Source organism: Ptychodera flava, chromosome 2 (assembly GCF_041260155.1).
Source record: "Ptychodera flava strain L36383 chromosome 2, AS_Pfla_20210202, whole genome shotgun sequence".
NCBI classification, from domain to species: domain Eukaryota; kingdom Metazoa; phylum Hemichordata; class Enteropneusta; family Ptychoderidae; genus Ptychodera; species Ptychodera flava.
The window spans coordinates 11,781,849-11,789,006 of NC_091929.1; positions in this window are offsets into that span (position 1 = coordinate 11,781,849).

Sequence of the window (7,158 nt, forward strand, 5' to 3'; positions counted from 1 at the left end):
ATGCCAGAATTCAAACATTTCTATGTTTTCTTCCTTGTGTTGCTCTCTGGCCTGATCTTGTGTACAAGTGAGTTTCACTGTCATGAGTGTCATTTGACCAAAACTCTTCTTCAAATACCATGTACATCAAAGTCAGAGCTGTCTCTGTCACTGTTCAGGTATGCAGTGACAGTGACACTGCAGTAGCAGGGTAGTATCTGATAGTGACACTACCCGTAGGCAGTAGCTGTATTAACTTTGATAATTTTGGCAATATTTTTGTTCAGTTTTACAACTGCGTTCTTGTTCTACTCCCTACAGCATGTTAAATTGTCCAGTATTCAGCTTGCTATCACAGCCTATGTATGTGTACCATGCATTTGTATCACTGACAACTGACTGTCAGTCTGGACTCCAATTAAATTATCACCAAATACATATTTATATTTATATATACAGGCTTTGTCGACAAACTAAATATTGTGTGTTTGAGCATGCTGTAGGGAGATAGCAAGAAACTGTAATTGTTATATTGCATAGGAATATTGCAGAAATCATTAACAGTTACTTCTGCCCTGTTACGAGGTTCAAGTTTGTTTTTACGACAAATAACACGTTAAGATTTTTTCGAGATAAAAGTCATGAAATGTGACAAAATGGTTCTAGATTTTGTTAAATTATTACTAACATTACAACATTTTGATGACATAAAAAATGGTATTCATTTTTCATTGAATTACCTACAAAAACTTGGAATTGGAAAATGTAAAACTCAAAAGGGACCCAAAAATTTTCAAGTCCCCCCCTACAGGTAGAGCAAAATTTTCAAGTCCCCCCTCCACTACCCCAAAAATTTTCGAATCCCCCCCCTGAATTCTTCCAGCCCCCCCCTAACCGTTTTTGTGAACGCAGCCTTATGATAAACAGTGCCGCACTCTAAAAAAGCGCCCTCACAGGAAAGTACATTATGCTGTTTTAGTGCACATACACATCGTGATCAACAATATGAAGGTAAAATGGTCCAATAATCATTTTCATTCAACGTAATACATTACCAGGTGCATGGGACATTTGTGATTTACAAAGTTAAGTAGGACAATCCTCAACCACTGATAGTTATTGGTGGAAAAACAATCAAAACATGATGCCCTTTAAGTGAATGCACAACACACGACGGCTAACATTTTGTTGTTGTAATCTTTATTTTCTCTGACTAGTCACGTTGTTTTTGAAAATGGTGAGAAATCTAAGATGTCAAAACCTTGAATCTACATGCCACTTTCGACACTTATGACAGTGTTGTACACTTTTTCAACCCTTACTTAAAAACTGAGGATATTTGGAGATCGGTTTATTATATTCGCAGCTATTGTGGTTTTTGTTGCGGGGGTCGTCGATCATAACAGCTGACGCACTATAAACGTAATTTCTTGGTTGAGATGTCGAACACTCTCTCCCAAAGCCTTCGAAACGAAGGTCCTTAATGCAAAATTGATTTCAGTAAACTCGGAAACCTGTCTTTCCTGCACACGTTGAGCAAAATAATTTTTTCTGGTCTTTATTGCCGTATATAATCTGCATAAATTAACATATAATTGAGCAAGCTTATGAATTCATTGATTTCCATGAATTTAGGCGAATATAAACGAGAAAATTGTTTTAATTAAACTTCAAAAGAAGAAATACCCGTAATTATGTTACATTTGTACTGTTGTATTAACCTCTTCAAGTTTCCAGAATTTAGAACACTCAAACAAAAGAAGCAAAAGGTTTTCCTCAAATTACGACAAAATATACATTTTTCCGAACAATTTTTAGTATTTTCATCAAAAATTTGTTAGTTGTAGGAATCCTTCCAATAATTATAAATTTGTAAGAATTTTACCAAATAATCTGTATGGAAAACAACATAGAGTCCTTTTACGATTTCTACATGACCGTTTGGACAGAAAATTACTAAGAAGAATATAATTTAGAACTTCAGAATGCAGCTTACGCAAGTTTCTCAGCCAAAGTTTGCGAAGTGCATTTGTCTATCGGAAGCATTTGAGGCAGTTCTGTGTGAAAGAGTATTTATTAAAAAGATCATGGAAGTCAAAAACTGGCGGATCATCAACAAAACCTGACAGATACTTGACTCCCTTGTGATACAAATTGAATAAAACACAATGTATCATTTACACCTTCATGTCAGGATCAACCAAAATACAATGACAAGGTACATAATCAATAGGTTTACTATGAGGCGTTCTAGATAAACTGAGTCAACCAGAGTAACATAAAATATGATTGATGAATCTTTTCTTTGCAGCAAGGTAAGTACATTGGGACTGTTATATAAGCAATAAGTCCATTTGGAATCATGATTGTACGTTATTATGTGTATCCATGACGCATTGACGGCTTGGATAAAAGACGGGAGATATCATTTGTAACCCACCATTCTGATAGCCACAGCAAAGAGTAATGTATTTACTATATCCTAATTCACTACATTAAGGTAAACATTTGACAATGGCCTCGATATTTGATTTCACACTCAAGAATTTCCACCCAAGTGATGAATAAATGTGGAGATAACGAATCCCTTTGGCGGATATCCCTTTCAAGACAGAAGAATTCTGAAAAACTACAAAATATAATAACACAGCTGGTGATATTTGAGTAGCAAACTTAAAGATTTACGAATGGTGGATCCAAAATTAATACTTCTGAGTGCTTTATCGATGTCCTTGAAGGCATGTCAAACACATTTTCAAAGTCTAATGGAAAAAAACCCAGACCTAAAGTCTTTTTCAAACTGCGAAGTAACACGTCATTGATGAACCTAGTGTTTTCCACTAAAAATCTCCCTTTTAATATGCCTTTATGAATGTAAAATACTGGTAAGTATATTATTTTACGATTCGTTAAACACCAACTACTATTTTACAATCAGTATTTAGCAAAACTGATCGGCCGCCAAATTTTCTAAAGGAGCAGTATTTTGTATTGTTTGGGAATGTAATTATAATTCATCTCAGAAATATAGACATCTGACCTGAATGATAAGCAGAGTATAATGCTCGAACAACATATTAGCCAAAGCTCGCGAGAAAAAACACTTTCTAATTTTTCATGGAGTAAAACATCTGTGCCTAGAGACTTGATTGTTACCATTTGTGCGCAGAGCAGATTCGCATTCCTGCGTAGCTAGAGCCGGCCCCATCCTAAACTTCTTTAATCAGCACTCAACTTTGGGACAGTTTTTTCATGAACCATAAATTTATCCATACAGGTGATACAACAATCTAAATTTCCAGGCATCTAATACAGTTTCTTGATTCGGGCGAAAAGCAAAAAGGATACATGCTGAAAAATTGACATATTGAATCTGAAATTCCTAGAGCCAAAATCTCATAACATTTGACTTCAACAATCCTTCGGATGCAATTTTCTTTGTTTCCTTACTCATTAAGTCCGATAAACTTTATTCAATGTGGCCTTCAGTCGTGCCAAACTTAGTCCACTTATTGTACCATTTTCTCTCCTATTTCATTATCGTCCGCGCTCTCTGAATTACTCCCAGCACTTTCTCAGTGAAACTTTTACTGATAATGCATTAGTTTTTGCAGCCGTGAAATTCCAATGTCTGCATTTTCGACATTTCGGTCTCGCTGTGTGAAACATATTAACAAGGTAGCTAGACTGAAGTTAACCATAAACACCGGTAAACCTAGACTTGTACGCATAAAGTTGACAACTGTCAATATCATTGCTCGACATGTCGACACCAATTGCGTCTCCAACTTTGCAAACTTCGATACTTATTTCAACATTAAAGACTTTTTCGCTGTACGTCATTGCCATGAGGGTGTCCTCTTCGGTATTACTAGGAAATTCTCTGCTTATGTTGTTGCCGCTTTATATAATTTCTTTTCTGTTACCTCTTTATCTAAGGCTACAGTTCTCATGTCACGTCAGGTAACGAGATATGCAAAGCTCTTTTTCGAATCTTAATTTTTCGGAAAATTCATTTTGTCCATACGTCTGGTAAAAACCTCGTGAACACATATTTCCATGTGTGTCCCGTGTCTGTATTGTCATTTATTCTCTAGTGTCGAGTTTCTCTCTCGATTCTGTTTTATGCATTACAATTAAAATACAATATTATCATTTAACGGTCGATTTTTTCATTTAAGTTTTATTACAGCAAAATCTTTGTTTTGCAGTTTTGACGTAAAGAAAACATATTGGGGTCTTACCCCGTTTAGTATCTGAGGAATAACGTTCAGGTGCATTGGCTTTTGTGATCAAAGGCCTCTAATACGAAGTACTAACAAAAGTTAAATTTCATTAAACAAACTCACTTACTATTATTAACATGAAGAAGATAACTGATAGGTAGATATACAATCCCGATAACAGCAAAGATGTCTCTATCTACAAAATTGAACACAATACAAATGTTATCAGCACACACATTCTATATCACCAACTTGCAAGGGAACGTCACATTTTTATAGACTGTGACTACGAAAAGTAATTAAATATGTCAAGATTCAAACAATAAAGTCATGATTATCAATCATTCAAAATCGAAATTGTATTTGGCTTTTATGCCCAAGCGTTTGTTTTTAGGAATAACAGTAATGCTAATTTTTTTAAATTTAACCTTTAGCAACACTCCATACAAGAATTCAAAGACCACTCACACATCGTTGACTCCTGCATTTTGTCGATTCACTGATGACGACCCGATCAATACCTCCTGCAAGATAAATGAATTGTACAACAGAATAACATGGACTTTGATTAAATAAAAGTAAGATAATTGAATATGAAGTTATAAGACTCGACATAATATAAAATGAATGGAAAAGATTACGTTTGCAAGGTAAGTAAGACTTTTCCTCAGTGATTGTCCAAAATCTCAAAAATATCATAGAAATTATGAAAAACTGGCATAGTGTATTATGTTGAAAAAAACAAATCAGGTACAGGAGACAATGCGAGAAGGTGAAGCGACCAGATGGTACTTACGTACAACGCCGAAGACATCCAAGATAATACACCCATTAGATAAAAGTCCAGCAAGTGTAAACAAATCGCAGCCACCATTGAAAACATACTACATGTTATTAGAATAACACAGATTAGTACCACCTGTTTTCGTTTGATGTGTAATTGTTTAGCATGGATGGATGATTGCGTCTCAAGTCTGTCAAAGATGTCCGTTGCCATGGTGATACTTATCGTCGCTGCTCCTTTGTCTCGGTAATAGCGTATAGACCTATGTATACATAGAAGCCTCAAGCGTTAATGAAATGTAATGATTAATTCCTTTAGTACAATATTTCATGATACGATTTGGTACGATTTGCATGTACAAATATCGTAATAACGCCAGATCTATGTCCGACAACCGTTATACAGACAGACATGACTGACTTGCTATGTAAAAGCGACACGGTTTCCTCGGTAGTGTGATTGGCGAGGTGTGATAAAATGCTTCTAAAAGTGACATTGTTTATTGCCTTTACTTAGAAATGGGTTGGCAATCAACTACTCACACATGTGGTGTACATTCAGCAGAGCCGTACGAACTCGATATGATTTGTTGCCAGGGCATAAAATCGCCCCATTGGCATTTTATGCGCTATTGTTATACATTGTAGTAACGTTTAGGATAATTGTTACATGAAGTAAAATTCTTCAAGGTCGCAACGTAGTCGTGTAATATTTCAGACGACACCGATTTTTACAACAGAACCTTTTTGCTCGTTAATAAAATGTACGAAGAATAAAAACCGTGCGACAGAGATGAGCCATGATAAAAACAGTAAAACACGATTTTTGCATTGTCTTTCGTCAAAATAAAAATGGAACGCTTGTTAAACAAAACTGTTAAATTAATAATAGAACTCAAGAAACAACAGGGATTCGTTCTTTCAAAACAGAACGGCAACTTGCTCTCTCACGTTCCAGGTGGTACCAACTGGTATATTGCGCGTCTCACTTTTCGTCAGCCCATAGACCCTCGCTCGAGGGTCTATGGTCAGCCTTAGAAGAAAATCTTCCTGGCGTCACACCTCGACTTAATTGATATATATTCAAGCTATATGATGTACTCTTGCATGCGGAGAAATGTACCATTTGGCTACATTGTTAAGTTCAGCCTTATTTTCGACGGAAACGAAAACTAACTCGTACATACCTTGCGACGGCCGACCTTTCTCACATGTCGGGGTGTCTGGTTATAATTGCCATTCTATACATAAGGGTGTTATCAATATAACTGAAATCGAGCAAAGGTTAAGTGCCGTAAAAACCAAAATGCCAAGGGGTGATTGTTAACTTAACTAGGACTTTGGTAAATAACATTTATTTACATATTAGAAGTGTGAAATATTGCAGTCGACAACCTACCGACTGCTTGCTACTGCCTACGATTCGGAAGTGTTTAGGATTAACTAATAATCGGTCAAGACCGTACTTTTACGGCGATTCCACTTCGCAGCGTTCGCCTATGACGTTGAAACTCCCTCTGACGAAGTGAGTAGGAATATTTTGTTTTTCAGGAAATGAGATTTTATTATATTAATCATTACGACAAGTGGCGAATTATTTGATGTCTGATGTCGTGGCAAGCACTCAACCGCGCTTTTCTTGACACATTGCTGCAAAATCTCAACAATCTTATTCATATTAGGAGCTCAACTTCAAAGACAAAATGCACTGACGGGATTAAACTGATCAAGACAGAGTGTAACCCTCATTGATTTCAATGGATACACCCGTGAGTTGCAGTTCCTTAAACACATCTTGTGTTGTAAAAGAGAACGGATTATGCAAATTTCAAGGTCTATTAGGTCTCCCCTATGCTTAATATATAGTGAAAATGAATATTCCACATTGATAAAGAAATATTAGCAAAAAAATTCAGTAACGATGATTATATTATTAATGTAATTTGCATAAATTAATACTAATATTCTCTGTATCTTGCACTAATCGATGCCTAAATCAACATCTTCATCTCTAATTGCTACGATATTTGGCGTTCAATTTGCGAGACAGTGATCAAATTTCAAAAGTTGCACTGAATAAAAATAGCCTACTAATTTTCAAAGAAGAATTCATTTACGAGGGTATGCCAATAATTGTTGTTTTCCTGCACTGAGCTATTGTCGTTTAGAA